This window comes from Schistocerca gregaria, chromosome 7 (assembly GCF_023897955.1).
Source record: "Schistocerca gregaria isolate iqSchGreg1 chromosome 7, iqSchGreg1.2, whole genome shotgun sequence".
Classification (NCBI taxonomy): Eukaryota; Metazoa; Arthropoda; class Insecta; order Orthoptera; family Acrididae; genus Schistocerca; species Schistocerca gregaria.
In genome coordinates this window covers 188592883-188613095 of record NC_064926.1, presented here as the reverse complement: position 1 = coordinate 188613095, position 20213 = coordinate 188592883, and positions in this window count along the sequence as shown.

Here is a 20213-nt window from a genome sequence, read left to right as displayed (position 1 = left end):
TAAAGGTCTTCTGTTTCTCACGGCTAGACGGGGAAGGGTCAAACATATGTCGTGCCAGTTTCGAAATTACATGTAAGTAGAATCCAATATTGTGTGCTTCACGTTTATACGAGGGTTGGAACTTAAATAGTGGAAACTATTTAACAACCAACACAAAAGAGTTACATGTTTGTACCTATTACTGTCCTTCAAAGTATTCACCAGCGTTGTGAAGAACCCGTTGCCACCGATGTGGAAGGCGTTAGCAGAGCCTATTCTGTTGATGGTGCGAATGGGGCGGTCTACTGCCTGTCGAATCTCTGGGACAGTTCTGAAGCGAATGCCACGAAGCGGTTCCTTCATCCTCGGAATCAAATCAAAGTCACAAGGACTTAAAACCGGGGAGTATGGTGGATGGAACAGAACTTCCCAGTCCCATGGACCGATCAGAGCAGCCACAGCTTGCGCTGTATGCGCCCGCGTATTGCCGTCCAAAATGATGGTTGGGCTCCGCAGAAAGTGTCGCCGCTTCTTCCGAAAAGTTAGTCGCAGCTGGCGGTCTCCGTTGTTCCTGTTTCGAAAACATAGTGACACCGTTACGTTAGTCCGCTCGCTCAGAAGTGACTGTGTTTCTCTCGATTGTGTGCACGCCGGTGACGTGGAACAGGCGAGTCCATTTGCTCGGAGGTAAGGTAGGTATGTCAACAACGTGTGCTATCAGCGACGGTAGTAGATTCCATTGCATGGTGTTTCCACAGCAGTGTTGCCACTATTTACGTTCCAGCCTACGTACAATTTCTTCACTCTACATGGTTTTTTTTATGGTTTTTTTTTTAGAGTAAGTAATTTGCGGTATCCACGTTGTAACTCACTCTAATAGCGTCCCGATAGGAATGACTGGTTTGGTGTGCTAAACTGAAGTGAAGTAAAACCACAAAACGATACTTTTTTTTACGGAAATCCCTAGATGTAGTGACCTTAATAGTGTTCAAAAGTCATAATATACACTCCTGGAAATGGAAAAAAGAACACATTGACACCGGTGTGTCAGACCCACCATACTTGCTCCGGACACTGCAAGAGGGCTGTACAAGCAATGATCACACGCACGGCACAGCGGACACACCAGGAACCGCGGTGTTGGCCGTCGAATGGCGCTAGCTGCGCAGCAATTGTGCACCGCCGCCGTCAGTGTCAGCCAGTTTGCCGTGGCATACGGAGCTCCATCGCAGTCTTTAACACTGGTAGCATGCCTCGACAGCGTGGACGTGAACCGTATGAGCAGTTGACGGACTTTGAGCGAGGGCGTATAGTGAGCATGCGGGAGGCCGGGTGGACGTACCGCCGAATTGTTCAACACATGGGGCGTGAGGTTTCCACAGTACATCGATGTTGTCGCCAGTGGTCGGCGGAAGGTGCACGTGCCCGTCGACCTGGGACCGGACCGCAGCGACGCACGGATGCACGCCGAGACCGTAGGATCCTACGCAGTGCCGTAGGGGACTGCACCGCCACTTCCCAGAAAATTAGGGACACTGTTGCTCCTGGGGTATCGGCGAGGACCATTCGCAACCGTCTCCATGAAGCTGGGCTACGGTCCCGCACACCGATAGGCCGTCTTCCGCTCTCGCCCCAACATCGTGCAGCCCACCTCCAGTGGTGTCGCGACAGGCGTGAATGGAGGGACGAATGGAGACGTGTCGTCTTCAGCGATGAGAGTCGCTTCTGCCTTGGTGCCAATGATGGTCGTATGCGTGTTTGGCGCCGTGCAGGTGAGCGCCACAATCAGGACTGCGTACGACCGAGGCACACAGGGCCAACACCAGGCATCATGGTGTGGGGAGCGATCTCCTACACTGGCCGTACACCTCTGGTGATCGTCGAGGGGACACTGAATAGTGCACGGTACATCCAAACCGTCATCGAACCCATCGTTCTACCATTCCTAGACCGGCAAGGGAACTTGCTGTTCCAACAGGACAATGCACGTCCGCATGTATCCCGTGCCACCCAACGTGCTCTAGAAGGTGTAAGTCAACTACCCTGGCCAGCAAGATCTCCGGATCTGTCCCCCATTGAGCATGTTTGGGACTGGATGAAGCGTCGTCTCACGAGGTCTGCACGTCCAGCACGAACGCTGGTCCAACTGAGGCGCCAGGTGGAAATGGCATGGCAAGCCGTTCCACAGGACTACATCCAGCATCTCTATGATCGTCTCCATGGGAGAATAGCAGCCTGCATTGCTGCGAAAGGTGGATATACACTGTACTATTGCCGACATTGTGCATGCTCTGTTGCCTGTGTGTATGTGCCTGTGGTTCTGTCAGTGTGATCATGTGATGTATCTGACCCCAAGAATGTGTCAATAAAGTTTCCCCTTCCTGGGACAATGAATTCACGGTGTTCTTATTTCAATTTCCAGGAGTGTATGTATCAGTTCATGACACCCAGTCTTACAATTTTACTGTCTCTGATGGACACACGTCCAGATCATCCGCTCTCAAAATTCCGCCATCTCTCTCTCCCCACATCCACCACTGCTGGCGGCTCATCTCCAACTGCGCAACGTTACGCGCTGTTCACATCTAACTGCCCACTACAATAGAGAATTTTTCAACAACGCAAACCATACACAGACTGCACACAGCATAGCCAGTGATTTTCATACAGAGCGCAACTTGGCGTTACCAATATAAAAACCTAAACAGCCTACTTACAATGGCTCTACCATCTCACCCCTTGGCATTTCCCCTACAACACCTTCCCGCAATGCCCACCACTGCCTCTCTCCCCACGCTTGCCGTGCCAACTACGCATCTACCGGCCACGTTATTCTGTGAACATTACTTACCTCTGAATATGATGAAGATGATGATGTTTGGTTTGTGGGGCGCTCAACTGCACGATCATCAACGCCCGTACGAAGTCCCAATTTTTACACAGTCCAACATAGGCACTGTCATGAATGACGATGAATGATGATGTAATGATGAGGACAACACAGACACCCAGTCACCGGGCAGAGAAAATCCCCAAACCGGGAATCGAACCTGTGACCCCGTGATCCAGAGGCAGCACTTATCTCTGATAAATGTGTATTTACTCCACAGTGTAAATTGCTTTGAAAATGCTGCAAGCGACTCACCCTGAGAAAGTCTAGAAGACTGTCAGCCGAAATATCGGAACAAAATTTGATAATATACACTCCCAAAAAATGAATTCCGAAAAATTATGGAATACACAATGGACTTATGTGTAAATTTTTCTGCGAAGTGTTACACTATTTTTTAGCAATTTAATATGCCGATGGGTAAAAAAATTATTTAAAAGATCTACGAAATGGTTAACTCGTACTGTTGTCCTTACTATTGCAGATTTGCATTGTTTTCATCAGGAAGTATATAGAAAAGTTTTGAGAGCAAATTCCTGAGTTTCACTATCTCACTTCAGAGACTAGTATACTAAAAGACCGAGTTTTACTGTCTTACTTACGCGATTAGTATGCTAAGAGATTGAACATAAGAAATAAAACAACAATTACAGTAATATTCAGAAGTGACAGTGTCAGGTTTTGTGTAGTGACTTTATTAATACGGTATAAGTGTTTCCGAACTTTCGTGTTCGTTATCTTTTGTATTTCTAAACAGAATAGTAGAGAATTAAAATTTCACACAAAATAAACTGCAATTCAGTATATGCAAAACACTCAGAAACTGTGTGAGCATAGTCACAACACTAATAAAGTAATTTTGGATTTTCATTTTCTTCATTATTCACTTGAAGTTCTTTAAAATAATAAAGGAAGTATCTAGCAAGAAAACTTTTTTTTACTTGATAGAATGTGCTCCATTATATTTTCTAGCTACCTGTTAAAGATGGGGATAGGAACTGCCTCTCTACCTCTTTTTTGTGATGAAAAACAGTATTTTTTAATTCAGTTGACCACCCGCCGGAGGTTCGAGTTCTCCCCCTTGGGCATGTGTGTGTGTGTGTGTGTGTGTGTGTGCGTGTGTGTGTGTGTGTGTGTGTGTGTGTGTGTGTATGTATGTGTGTGTGTGTGTGTGTGTGTGAGATGTTCTTAGCATAAGTTAGTTTAAGTAGTGTGTAAGTCTAGGGACCGATGACCTAAGCAGTTTGGTCCCTTAGGAATTCACACATATTTGAACATTTCAACATTTAATTCAGTTGATGCTCGGCCTTCACTGAGATCGTCACCTGCTTCTTACTTCTTCTTTAGTAGATCTAGATTGTGTTTCTTCCTAAAAATAAATACAAACATTCATCTGTAACGAAATAAAACAAGGTAAAAATAGTGCTAACCCAAGCTGTTAAACGTTAGGACCAGAACACTGACAATCCTCAAATATTTTTATTATTGGTTTTCCTATTGATACGAAATGAAACATTGATACACTCAAATTAAATTTATATATTGCAAACATTAAAAAATTCACCAAAATATTAACAAATTATATATCTAAACCCTCTGAGGTTAGACCAGTGGTAAAATAATGTTAAGCTACGCTTAAGGTATCTTCAAAGTCTAATGAATTTCTTGGTGCATAATCAGGAGCTGTCACACAATCACCACAAAAGGGAACACTTCTCATTAACATCCTCGCCAAACATCCACCTCTTTACTCCATAACAAGATTTTGATGTCACTGCCATGTCGACCCTGTGGCGTCGGACTGATTTCATCCAAGATACGAACGGAAATACCATAAAACAAAATAATACATATAGCCGACAAATGTTTTCTAGCAGTTCAAAGAGGAACTACTTGCCAGAATTTAGTGCAGCTCAAACCACAACAAATATGTGATTAGACTAATTCTCAGTGGATTGAGGGTTAGCACTTTCTTCCGCCGACCCCTTCGTTTTCTTGCATACGTTATGGTTTATTTCATCAAAATACGTCAGGGCTACTCTTTCCCACCAAATGCTGCAGTTAGGTTTCCTGTTTCCGCCACTGCACATAACATAGAGTAGCCTTTGTGTCGCGAAACTTTTTAACGTCAACTGTAGCAGTCTGTATTCAATTTCGAGGCAGTTTAAAAAAGTCAGCATCTAAAGCGACAGTCAGCTGTCACTACTGATACGGGTAATTTGAGCCATGATAAAAATATATAATAGTGGTTACTTCCTCTTCCCAGTTTCAATTTACGCACGGCTTAAGTACGTTGAGATCCAAAAATTTTATTTTAATATTATGATTATGCCTTGCTATGTAAATCGAGCAAATGTAAGTTGACTGTGGGGGATAGTTTTAATGTCTTGAGTATTACTCAGACGATGCTTAAAAAATCAGTGTATATAATATCAGTTAATACTTTAATTATCATCATCTTCTTTGTTTCCCCTCTATCCAACATCTGGTCGGGTTGGGTATCATTGGTACTTCGCCACTTTACTCGGTCTTACACCATTCTTCTTACACAATTTGATTCCATAGAGGGTTTCTCCTCCTTAAACTCATCTTTATTGTATCGATGTATTTTGTTCTCGATCTTCCTCTTGACCTCTTGCCCTCAATCTTGAGCTTCATCTTTTTTTCTTGGTAAATGGTAATTAATACTTTAATTAATGAAATAAAATTGTATTAGACATTACACTCACATGGAAATAAATTTTAAAAGTATGAGTACATATTTCCGAATAGCGCCCTTGCAGTTTACCAATGTTGAGACCCCGACGCGATAGTAACCCGTCCCTGAGGACATTATAAAACGGCTGGTTGAAAATGGAGCCAATGTCGATCACACTGCAATTATTTAAACATGCTGAATTACTTAACCTGAAGCTGAAGTTGTAGACCGCTACATTGTTGATGAAGTGGCATTGATGGGCCACACTGTCATCAAATTATCGCCGTCTAATTATTGACCTTACACGCTATAGTGCTTGCTTGGAGACGAATGAAAGGATATTTAATTAGAAATAATAAGACGGTCAAGCTACCAAACACAATGAAATTAATGTACGTAGTTCTACCGGACATTTCTGCTGTACACTGGCGGGATCTGCATGTCGTAAAATAAGAGAAAATGAGACATTTAGATGGCTTCGTGGATGCTGAATTGTTTATCGACTCTTCGTCGTTGTAGATGATGACGGCTGCAGCTATGAACTGAATTTCTTGAATTATGATACGGACGGAGTTGAGAGATTATCAGACGACTGACTGTGCGTACCTTCAATGACTTCAGGATTTGGTTATAGCTGAAATCTCGACAATACTCCCTTACATTATATGCTCTCTGGCTGATCCTTTGTGAAACATATTAATAGCGTTTTATCGCATATTAATTAATTTATCCTTCTCACAAACTGTATTGAACCAAATTTGAAGTTTCATTATCTATCGCATAAGTAAGATGACGAGAGATTTGCGAAACTGCAGCGTCAACATACGCTTAAATTAGACCACAAATACGTAATTACGGAAGTAATTTAAGATGAACACGGTTCATTGCGATTATCACTTACCGACATCACTGCTCCCCCTTCGCGTAAAAAAAAAAAAAAAAAAAAAAAAAAAAAAAAAAAGAAAAGAAAAGAAATGCATCGCAGTGTGGTACCATAAAATATACTTTAGTTATAAAAGCAAATGGCGAAATTATTTTGGAATTTCAAGACAAACGACTCTGATACACTAGCTGCTATATAGGAAACATCCATCACAAGTTGTACTTTTATTCAAAACTATGCTGCCTTCGTACATGTGTCTATCTGACGAGACAGGATGGGAGATTTGTGAATTTTTTCCGTGTGGGGAAGGAAAAGGGGAAAGAGGGCACCTGCCCACCTCCGCCCCAAGCTGCAGGATTGAGTCGGAGTAACTTCATTCTCTTTGACAGAAAAATTGTTTCAACAGCCTCTCCTACAGTAAAATAACTGGTGCCATTCCTCCGACCACGAAAAAACATGAGGAAGAGGTTGATAAATGCAGTTACTTGTGTTGATGACTGAGGACGGTGTACTGAACAACGTTACATCAGTATTGACTTCATTTGCGGACTAATAATTCTACGTAATACGAGTTTTTAGATTGGTTAGTACCTCCAAATAAGCGTGGCACAAGCAAGGCATTGATATTCATTTTCTCCTGGCCGGCAGGTCAGGTACTGTAGTGTGGATTTGTGGACGCAAAATAGGCAATCTACACTGACAGGCGTTGTCCACTTCGTGGTGCAGTCACAGCAGTGTAGAAAACATCAGCTAGAAGATAATGTGATGTGACTGGGGGAAGTCTGTTAGACATAGAGAAAAAACAACTAACACATTAAAGAGTGTGTAAATATTAAAGTACCAATGATACAGGTATTTACTTACCTATTATCATACCACGGCAGCTGTCAATGGGTGTGTTCTAAATTTTTAGAATTTTTCTAAAACTTTACATGAAACTTAAAAACTGTGGAATGGTAAGCAGTTGTCCGCAAAATGCAAATATTCTATGTGAAACACTGGCTATACGGCAGGAGAATCTGTTCGAAATTCACTATGAGTTTTATAAGGAGCAGGTGCTGCATGAAATAGAAAGGTATCATAGGCATACAGAGCAACCGATACGAGTGTGGACTTTGCTGCCAGACGGACAGCCAAAGAAATCTTTCAGTTTATAATTAAATAGAACTTCAGTGAATCATTACCCCGTACACCAATTAGAACCCAACAGTTTTTGTCTCAGTCACATCATACGAGAGTTTCTCTAAACTGAAACTAATAAAAAATTTCCTTCGCTACAGTGAATCTAGAACAAGTAGTCAGTCCGTCAGTCCTGTTTATGAACTGTAAGAAAAGTTTATAATGAAATAGAATTCAACGAAGTTATTGTGAATTTCTGTAAAGCAAACGCACGGAAACAGGTACTACAACAATGTCAGTAAAAACTTGTCTCCCGTACTATGTTCACGAAAGTAACTGATACTATTATTTACAAGCTTTGTTTCCAGGCATACAAAATAAAAGGTAATTCTTATTCCATTCTTTATTATTTCTTGCCACTCTACCTGATGTGTGTGCTAAAGACTGATTCATAATGTTAGTTTCTCACCAATATCTTTAAGACTTTAAGTAGTGTATTACAGTTACTAGAATGGTACACAAATTATAAGTAGTTATTTTTTGCCAGCCATTACATCTATATTAATCTTTTTTTACAATATGTATGCTACAAATACATTAGTTCCTAAGCAGACCAGAGTCCTCATTTAGTTTCGACACTCTGGAACTCACAGGCATTCTATGAAGCATTTTGAAGAAAATGGCTGCAATCAAATTCCTTTGCAAATGAATGTACGGTTACTGAGTGAAAGGTATGTAGTGCGTATAGCTAACGTTTTAGTGCCCTTTACGCCAGAGTAAACCTAATTGTCGTGAGAGTGCGATCTGTTGCGGAGCCCGAGGTCTACTTTAGGTTGAAAGGTGATGGTTTGTTATAATAGAAAGATAATAATACTGACGCAAACGAAATACGGTATGTAAGAATACGAAATCAATAGGTAGTTAAGTTAATTAATTATTACTGACTACTGTTCATTATAAACAAGTATTGGTGATCCCCAAGAAACGGTGCACATCGAAATTGCAATCTCGCTACGAGCGATTGGTATCGAACGCTCGACTCTCGAGATGTTGACAAGAAAGACGTGCGAAAGACGAACGTCCTTTTTCACTCACAGGATTTATTAACGAAATGAATAATATCGTTGACATTACTAATAAGGTCTATCGTCGTCGTGCACAATACCGTGTCTAGTGAAGGCACCACTCCTTTTTCCCCGTACCCAGGGTATACTTCTGATACATCTTTTAGGAAGATTGGGAGAGTCTCACAGGAGAGAGATTTACCAGACAGTCGTAAGTTGTGAAAACATAGAAACTTAAATATTTATTCAAATTCTACGTTCTGCTACTCTCGTGCGACGTTCCGTTGTCAAAGCAGACAATAACATTCGTATTCCCGCTTCGAGAGTCGAGCGTTCGATAGCTATCGCTCGCAGTGCGACCGCGACTTCGATGTGCACCGTTTCTCGTAAATTATTAAGATTTTCTAATCTCCCTTCACTAACAACGTGCGAACGTTTGTATCTTCTGTATCGTAGTCACTGCAGTAGGGTTCATTAATTCACTGAAAAAGCTACTATATTGTCAGCGTGCAACGTGCCTGTAAACGTTTAAAAATATCTGAATCTGCCATATGCTCTCAGTGACAATTAACTTCTTTTTACCGTCTAACAGCTAACTGGCAACCAGCGCGTCTGCACAGTTTTCCAGATCAACTATAAGAGAATAATACAGTAAATATTAAGGGGATCGTAGCATGACAGTTATAGTTGCATTGCTACCAGTCTGCACATACAGGCACACTTGCATGAATTTGAAACTTCTATTACAGTAAAACCGTCCGTTGTACATGTTATAGAACCTCGTACGAAATTACAGTTACAGAAACACAACTCCACATTTTGCACGTGTCAGTAAATGTTCATTGTCTAAATCTTGATAGCACCTACACAATATTTATCTTTACAAAACAACAGCGATTACCAAAGCTGAAAAGATGCGCTATTCATTTGAATACTAGTTTAATTTCAACATTCTGTGCATTGTCTACGTACCATTTATTTGTGGTCGTGCATGGCGAAATGTTTCAAACTGGTCACATCAGCTGATGAGTTTTTATCGAAATAATTAGGCTACATCAAAAGAAATATGCAAACGCAAGAAAACTGAATAGCTCTCTTAACACGGACATTTAGCATTGGCACATGTCAAGTAACAATTTTCAACAGATAATTTTAAAAAATCAAAAAGAACACACCCACCGCTACAGCAGCCCAAATTTTAGGAGTAAAATACGTTTCTTTTTCGTGAACGGCTGAACACAAAGATTTTTAATGAAAACTGCATTACAGAGGCAATCGTAACTTACAATTCGAAATCAACGAAGTCTTCGCCAGGAACGAACGACTTTTCGTTTCCCGCGCTCTTCAATGGCTCACCGTAGTTTCCAGGAGTTATCCGTTGGCGACATACCTTTTGCATGCAAATTTTTTCTTTTATGTCAGGATCATCTCTCCCAAAATATCTCAAAAGTTCATCCTGATGTTCTTCGATGATTTGTTCACAGTAATAGCGTAAACTTTCATTCAGGTCAGAATCCGTGACTACATCTACTTTAGCCATCTCTGGGTTGAGTGAATCCCTTTCACTGGTAAAGTATTTTAAAATAGTTGGGCTTCCCGTGTCTTTGTACTTGGCCCTGCAGTAGTTCTCAAACGCACCACACACTCTCTCAAATATCTCGACGAGGCCTACTTCAGAGCGTGCATATGGAATTTTCTTCTCTTCATTTTCTAAGTTTGAACAGTAACCGCCCACTTCTAAAGTCTTCCGGGGGTCCACTTTTTTAATTTCCCCATTTATTTCGTCAATCGTATACTGGCACACCAAACACTGATACGCTTCCCTGTTTCTGTCTCGAGAGGCTGTCCTTACAAGTGCAAGTTCGTAGGATAGCAACAGAACAAATACGTACAACGATGCCATTCTGTCCAGTTTAGTGACCATATAAATGCACTATTTCGGCGAGCAGTGATGCCTACACACCAGACTGATTGTTCTTTTTTAATAAATGCATCTGCGAAAATGTTCTAAGTTCCACAGCTTCTTTACGGGAAGACCGTCACTGAAAATATAGCATGCAGACAAAGAATATATTTATATAATTGTTGATGTTTCTTGATTAGGAAGTCTTTAGCAACTTAACTCTCCTCTATAATAAAGTATCGTTTAGTATGACAGAATTCATTCTGTGTTCATTCATATTCACAAAATTCTTTTAACTGTTTACATAACAGCACACTACCCACTACACAAAAACTGAGCTATAAAATACTTGACTGACGAAACATTCCATGGATAAATGATTGTTTTAGTTTATCACCAGAGATAATGTAACGAAACTGATATGAATTAATGTTGAGGTACAAGAATTTTTCTAAAAGTGAAAGATGTATGCAAAATAACAAGACTTCCTAGTGTAACAAATAATCTGTCAGCAGTGAGATGCTAGGGCTAAAACTTAGAACTGCACTTTCCGAAATCTGTTACTTGCAGTGCGTGCACCTGTGTTTTCAGTAGAAAGCTGCAAAATATCCTGTAATTTAGAAATGTCCTGTGGTTGAATAACCGTAGATGAAATCTTCTTTTCTATTGACGTGTGCACTACTAGCGAACCACACTTCAAGGAAAAAAGACGCATCACGAAGGAATTCTCCGAATGGGATGGAAAGCGGTGGATATGATGTACATGTACACACCAACAAATAGCTACAATTTCAGAAAAATTGGATGATTTATCCAACAGAAAGAGCTTCACAAATTGAACAAGTCCGTAAACCCTTGATCCACCTGTGGCTTTTATGCAAGCAGTTATTTGTCTTTTTATTGATTGAGAGTTATTGGATGTGCTTCTGAGAGACATCATGCCGAATTCTGTCCAATTATCGCGTTAGATTGTCAAAATCCCGAGATGGTTGGAGGACCCTACCCTTAATGCTCCAAAGTTCGTCAATTGGGGAGAGATTCGACGACGTGAGGGCGGGTATTATTTTGGTGAAATGAGAGCTCAGAATGGTTTGCCACGAAGGGCAACAAAACGGGGCGTAGCATATTGTCGAAGTACCGCTGTGCTGCAAGGATGCCGTGGATGACAACCAAAGCAGTCCTGTTATGAAAACAAATGGCACTCCAGATCACCACTCGTAGCTGTGGGGCCGTAAGGCGAGCAACAGCATCCCACCGCTGTATGGGGCCTCTCCAGACATGTCTTCGACCTGGAATCTCATTGACTGGAGTAGAATTGTCTTTAGTGATGAGATCCACTTCGAATTGAGCCTCGGTGAGCAGCATAGACGTGTCTGAAAACGCTCCAGAAAGCAGTGGGATACCATGGTGTGCCACTTCTTTCCAAGGGAGGACCCCTTTGGTTGTCATCCACAGCACCTTTACAACGCAGCGGTACGTCGCCGATATTTTACGCCGCGTTTTGCCGCCTTTCATGCCAAGTCATCCTTAGCCATCGAGATTTGCGGATCTCTTCCTAATCGACAATGTGTGAAGCATTATGGGTAAGGCCCTCCAACCAGCTCGGGATTTTGACGATCTAGAGCGCCAGTTAGACAGAATTTGGCACGATGTCCTCCAGGAGGACATCCAAAAGCTTTATCAATCAACAGCAAGTCGAATTACTGGTCGCATAAGGGTCAGATGTGGACCAACACGTTATTGACTTGCTTATTTGTGAAACTTTTTCTTTTGAATAAATCATGCGTTTTTTTCTGAAATTGCAGTAATTTGTTTCTCTCTACATGTACATGACATCTATCGATTTCCGTCCCATTCGGATAATTTCTTCATGGTGCGTCGTTTTCTTTGTCTTAGAGTGTATAAGTGGGTATCTGGCTAGGGAGGGGTGCAGAATGTGCCGAGTGGAGAGAGCATAGAGGGTTTGTTGCGGGGAGAGACGGGGTGCGAGGAGAACGGGCACCACCTCCTTGTGCTGCAAGTATGCAGTGCAGGCAACACAAACTTGGATTTCGAGCTGCCACAAGCTTCTGATAACTCGCTTAATTTTCTAAACTGGAGTAAAAGGGAACCCCCGTCATGGCTAGCAATCGCATGACCACTCATTTTCGAAGAAATTTCAATGAAAATAGCGCATCAAAACACAGGGACAACACAAAGCAGACGACAATGCAGTTAACACTGGCTAACGAAGTCTCCCTACTGTTGCCTACTCCTACCGATCAGATTTAGGGAATGCGTATGCCAAGCTATAGTTCCCACATAGTAAGGATTCACTGTCCCTTGCTCAGAAATAATCATAATTCGCTCATATAGGTCGAAGGTAGGCAAAGAATCGATTGTCGAACGTCGTACCGGTGAGATTGTAGTAGGCAGTAATAAAATCGTAACGGGGTAGTGGGAGGTGTCGCAGTTGAAGTATCGTTTCCGTCACGTGTGTCCACGTCGCCGGTGCTTGATCCTCATTGCTGGAAGAAAGCTTCAGCGGAGTGTGCATTGATATCAGACTTCTTGGCGGATAAAAACTGTGTACCAGACCAAGACTCTGGAATATTATTTCTACCAGCAGTGCTAGTCCAGCAAATTTCATACGAGAATTTTGTGAAGTCTAGAGTTACTGGTGGAAGTAGAGGTGCAAGGACGGGCCGTAAGTCGTGCATGAGTAGCTCAGTCGGTAGAGCATATCCCTGCAAAAGGCAAAGGTCCCGACTTCGAGTCTCGTTCCAACACACAGTTTTAATCTGCAAGGAATAGCAAATCACATTCCATTGCAGAATTAAAATTTCCTTCCCTAAGGTACTGACTATCTTAAATAGTGTTGAATGAGAATTTATATCCTTACATAGGGCAACTTACAACGACCCTGATTATTGCAAAACCTTTGTTCTTAGAGCAATAAAATCATTGAGCCACTAAACCTCGTAGCATCTCCCATATCAAAATAATACTCCTTAACCACTAGGCCACAGTCACATAAGTTAAAGCTTAGCCTGCTAGACAATTTCTAACTTTAACAATCAAATTTTAAATGGCGTATTACCCGAGTCAAGCTGGCGTACTATGCGCACTGTTGCGCCACAGTAGCTCTTGTGATCGACTCAGAAAAACGGTGTCATAAGGAGGGTGTAGCGAGGTACCGCAGCAACTAGGAGTCTTGACGCATGAATATGCATTCAGTATGCAAGAACATGCATTAATTAAGCTGACATTGCGGAAGAGACCACCCAACACCTCTGAACGGAGATGTTGCTACACATTACAGGGCCTCTGGAGGCGCTGATATGATGGGAAAGCTAGGCCAGGTGATGCCATGATTGTCCAGCGATTATGCCCGGCATCTCAGATCTATTAAGACCCAGTTACCAGGACCACTGCCACTCCAGAAATACTAGATGTACATATACTGCCAAAATCCAGATAGACATTCTCTGTTATGCATGCATAATCAGCCACTAGTCATGAGGAGAGGTCTATACCCATCTGTTGTCCAAGATGACTAAGTAAACCATCAGATTCTGTCGTCAACAGCTGTAGGCTTGCTGTCTGAGTTGAGTTCAAATGCTGCTCATTTGGAGGCTTCACACTGTTGGGCCACTCACTGTATGTCTACCATCTACTAACGGCCAACTTCTTGTTGAGCCATCGGTTCGAGTCTGTTCATCTAGCTAGCCAGCCGACTCTGCCCAAGTGCAAAAAACACTCTAGCAGTGCTGACATATGCTGTTGCTGTCCACCAACACATAGTGCAGGCATACGCCAACATCATCATCAGTGCTCAAGGTCACAGTTTGATCCTGCTTAGCCCAGTACTCATTGTGCTGACCAATGGCACCAGGCCAGCCTCTTCAGGCCAATGTTCCATCCTTCTAGTGGGCTACTGCTGAAAGCATCACGCTTCACTGGCCATGGCTGCCTATGTTGCGCAGGCCATTGGTGTCTTTCCAGATGTGTCTACACCGCTGTATATTTAATTAAATAAAACACTAGTTCAGCCAGCATTGTTTTCCCATCATGGTGCACTACCAGATACCTGTCACTGTACCCACTGGAGCTACACCCCGGAAGATGGACTGGCATATATAGCCTGACGTATCACAGCCAGCTTCATCTCTCATCATACAGGTCTCACACCATGAGCTTCACTGCACAATGTAATTTGGCACCATTCTTGGTGCAGAGGAATCAGTGGAAGTCAGATGAGTTTGGCTTGAATCTATATTTCTTTGCACCATGAATGCAATATACATTCAAGTGTGCTATCTGTTCTGTTGGTAGCAGCTCATGTGCTAGGGGTTGTCTGCTTGTTTATGCTCCCAACATCCCCTGTAAGAGAACCAATACAATATGCTTGTGGTATTATAGTCTCATTTAAATAGTTGGCATCTGACATTCAAGCACCAGAGTTGAGACGTTATTGTGACTGTACTGTCATCAGGTAGACATCACAACACTCCACTCATTAAGCCGATAGAAAATTGCTCTAAAGCTTCTGTCTATTACGAAAATCACATTAAAAAGCAGAAAGTCTCATATGCTATATATCTCACGGGACTTCTTCTTTTTTTCCTTGAGATTTACCACATGATATCTCAAACCTGCTGAGTTTACTGAAATACTTTTCATAGTACCTGAATGGCACCATCCTATGTAAACCTATTGAGGGTCCATCAAGAGAAATCATTCCTACCTACCCAAGACACCTTAACTGCTTTAGATTCATTGATGTCATCTTCGTGGTCTGGACCAAGGACACCCTATCCACATTCCTCCAGAACCTCAACACCTCCCCCACGCCCCCCCCCCCCCCCCCCATTCACTTCACCTGTTCCTCCTCATCACAACAAACTGCCTCCCTCAATGTTCGCTTACATTTCAAGGATGGCAACATTAGTACCTCCATCCGCCACAAATCAGTCAACCACCAACAATACCTCCACTTTGACAGTTGTTACCCATGGCATATGAAAAATCCATTCCACACAGCCTACAGGCCCAAGATCATCACATCTCTGGTGCAAGCAGTCTCTCTACAAATATACCAAGGAGAGATGAGGCCTTCACAGTATGAAATTACTCCCCCAATCCTGTCCTGTCTTCAAACAAATCCACCCACCATTGTTTCAAACTATCATCATATTTTTGTTTAATTTTCTCTTTGATATCATTGTCTTGCCACATCAATATTAGTTCATGTTCATCTTTCAGCATACACCCTACTCTGTCAGGTTTCATCTCTTTTTTCCTTTACTTCATCACTTTCGTCCTGTGATTTTTTTACCACTATAGGCCCTACTCCTCAGGTTTCATCTTTTTCCATATATTTCATCCATTTTGTACTTTTCTCCCATATATTTTAATGAGTTTTTATCTTCCTTTAAGGATCCTTGCTCCTTCCATCTGTGCCAATACACAAAAGTTTCCCTATCCCTTGCCTCAATCCCATCTGTTTCACTGAGTCAAACTGTGGTCCACAGACTGCATTCCAGATGGGGCCCTGAGCTTCACAGCCCCATGATTCTTGAGCTACAATAAGTTACATATAAAGAATTACAATTCAGCAGCTTACTCATGCAGAACTAATATGGGAAAAGCAGGAGTTGTTGCATATATTAAGACAGAACACAAGTTCAAAATGTTGATGAAAGTAGATTGTGTTGTGATCAGCACATAGAAGTGTGTGCTTGTGAATTAATGCTGAAGAACAGTTCAGTTTTAATTATAACAGTGTATATATCCCCCCTGGGAAATTTTGAATTATTTATGAGGAACCTGGATTCCCTAATGTGCTGTCTGTCAGACATAAGCAAGCAGTTAATAGTCTGTGGTGACTTCAGTGTAGATTATCTGAAGGGTTCCGATAGGAAAAATGATCTGGAAACGTTATTTGAATCCTACAATTTCCTCTCAGTAGTTAACTTTCTGACACGGGTGCAAAAAGACAGTAGGTCCCTAATTGAAAATGTTTTCTTTGATGAGGCACAGGGCAAGAAAATTATTGTTCATCCAGTAACGAATGTTCCCTCTGATCATGATGCACAGTTAGTCAGGACAAATGACATAGTGACTTACAATGTGGATACACCTCAGTGGAAGTTAGAATCATTAATGACTACAGGACAAATGTTTTTAAGAGTAGTTACAAGAAACAACCTGGGATGAAATTTATAAAGAATCAAATGCCAATATAAAATTTAATCTATTCCATAAGAAATTCATATCAGTATTTGAAAATAGCTTTCCACATAAGCTAATCAGAAAGGACACTAAACAGCCATATAAAAAACCATAGATCACTAATGGGATTAAAGTATCTTGTAAAAGGAAAAGAGAACTGTATCTTTTGCAAAGGACAAGTAGAGAATCTGCAGTTGTTGTGCACCACAAAAACTACTCAAAATTACTAAGAAAAGTTATTAAAAACTCAGGAAACATGCACATAATGTCAAAAATCAGTATATCTGACAATAGAGTGAAGACAATATGGAATATTGTGAAGCAAAAAACAGGAAAAAAAGGTTGTCTTCAGCACAGAAGGGGTGCACAACACTGCAGCAAAAATTTTTGGTCACTTACCCAGTGATATAAAATGTCTAACAGACAACAAGGTAAAATATGATTGAAAAAGTTTCTCCTTGACAACTCCTTCTATTCCATGGATGAATTTCTGTGTTTGTAATGTGTAAAAGATGGTGGGTAGGAATTACTGACTCAATCTGTATATCTTGTTTTCATTTCACAGAAAAAAATAATAATAATAATAATACGGTGATTTTTAGAGTACAAATAGATCTACAAATTAATTTGCAATATGAATGTAAAATGACTCATTCCACATCTTGACGATTTATTGTGCAAAATGATCCACGGAACATGAAAGTAACTAACTAACTAGCAATACTAACACAAGTGACTTAAGTACTAAATGGCTAGGTATTTATATGCTTTCTGACTAATCTTCTTTGAACTTTGTTGTGTCTTGTATCAAATAAGCTGAACACTTCCACAGCTGCTGGTGTGGGAAAGCTTCCACCTGCTGCTTAAGTACTGTTGTGTCAACTGTTTCCACTTCTCGCCAGACTGGCTCACCTCACAAACCTGTGATGACTATGTTGTATTTTCTAAGGCATAAAATCCACACTCACCTGTGGATGGCATTGCTGCAACCTACTTCCTATTCTGTGTGTTTCTAATCTCTTTAACAAAACCTGGTCGCTCGGGTCAACTTGAACAAGATTATCCTTACACAAAACTAGAGTGACAAGTTCTGCGGCAGCTGGTCCAGTTGGCTCTTGTCTGAATTTTCCCAAGATTACTTTATCATTATGTTCTCTTATGCACTACTTATCCTTAACTTCCAAATTCCCTGGGAACAGTGTCAAATGTCCCACATGTACAAATCTTGTCCTCTTTGGCAACTGAATATTGATCTTCATTGGTGAAGTACTTTCCACAACTAGACATGGTCCTTGACACTTTGAAAAACCATTTTTCATCTCTGCCTTTGGAGTATAAAAAGTTGATATGTTACCCACTGACCAACCTTGTACAGCAGCTTTCTTGCTGCACATCACACTGCTTCTTCTTGCTTTTCTAGCGGCCTGCTATTAACATTGTGCACCCTGTTCCATATTTTGCTTATTACTCTCACGAACTCTTTAACAGATTCTCCTGTCTTACCTTTCTTGTGACCATATCCTACCTCATAATGTTACAATCCTGTATTTGTGTGCTGTTTTATGTTGTATGCTGAGACCACATACTTTAAATAAATATCCCATTTGGAATGGTGCACATCCGTATAGTACTCTAACTTCTTTCCTACAGTTCTATGCACTCTTGCTGTTTTTCCATTGGCTTGATCATGTAAATGACTCATCCTCAATTTTTTCACACACAGAAGCTTACACAATACCTTGTACAAATCCAACATAAAGTTGGTTCCCTGACCCTTCACTGTCATCTCAAGTACCCTCCCCTTCTGTATTCAATTGTTTACTCGCACTTGTACCACTGTTGCTGTCTCTTGATTGGACACGATGACTGCCACGTACACACCACTCACCTAAAGAGACTGGCAGCTCCTCAGACTGAAGCAGCACAGGTTTGCATATGTACAAGGCATTCCCCCCTCCTACGGAATGTGTTGATCAGAATAAGATTGACGGACAGCAGAACAAGTGAGACAAGAGGTCCTCCATGTGTGGGGCCTATTTCCTTTGCCATGTGAAGTGTTCTGAACTGGATCAGTGCGAATTCCTCCATACCCCAACTATATAGGGTAGCACTAGCCAACACGTCAGCAGTTCTCTACACTGCAGCTCCAGACCAATTCATGTCCCAGCTCTTAGATCTCTCTGCTGTGGTCATAATAGACTCTTGTTCTTCTTTACTTGTGTCTTATTAATTCCTATCAAGCACCTCCCCATTAGAGATATAGCAGTGGTGACGAGGAATTTGGACCCAGGTAGTCACATGTGGGTTACTTTTCTGTTCCATATTCTCCAAGGTCACCTGATATTTGGTTTCTTTCTCTTGTTTCTTCATCATCAAACAGCCAGTATCTGTATGCCTTGACAAGATGCAACAAATGTTGCTCATTATGCTGGACATGCAAGAGTTGGTCGTCACGGTAGCAAGCTTTACAACAGCATCTGCCAATGGCTCCCAATGCCCTTCTCGCCTGAACCTCACAGCTAAGGGCTTTCGCAGCACACCTCAAGCCTTTCCCCTTTTGACAAGAAAGTCGAACCTTGGATGAACTACATGGCACACATTGAGCAGCATTTTCTGGCATATGGAATCTCAGGTGATGCCCATCGTAGGGTATTTCTCCTCAACTATGTTGCACCATATGTTTACTGTCTTCTTCAGCAATTGAAATCTGAATTAGAACCACATTCCCTATCACATGAGAAAATAAAATTTTGATTGCAAGGATATTTTGACTCTTAGGTACACATTGCTGTGGTGCGGCACAAATGTTTCAGCTGTCATAAGCAACAGGTTCAATCCCACTGGGAATGGATTGCGACACTCCAATGTCTTTCTCAGAAATTCCAGTTCTGGTATTCCAATAAAGCCTGTAAACAGTCTTCTGCTGCATCACTCATTCGTGACATGTTCCTGGTACATGCACTCAATGAGGGGCTTTGGAAAGACACTGAAAGTCCCCACATTGGACACCTGTCTTCAGATCATTCAAGCATTCATGGAGTCCACCCATGAATCAGTTTCCATATAAGGTCCTTCTTCTATGTGGCCTGCCCTTCCCACCACCTGTTGCAGGCAGCAGCCCCTGCTCCCTATGGACTCTCCGCCTATTGGTACAAAGGTGTTCCCTGCCCACTGCCCCCAACAGTTGCCCTCCTGTGTTAACTGTTTCATCATGCATTCTCAGCATATATGTCCATTTCACTTTGTCAAATGTGCCTCCTGCACCAAGACGGGTCGCGAAGCAGAGGTCTGCTGGGCGTCCAAGGTGCATGTGGTTTCAGCTCAAGTGAACACTCTACAGGGGAATTAGACATCACAGGCCAAGAAGTGCTTCATATCCAAGTCGTTCCTCCTGTCCAGGATGAACAAGCATTCCTCCAGGTGCTCATCAATGAGCACACTGTTGACTTCCAGGTGGACATTGG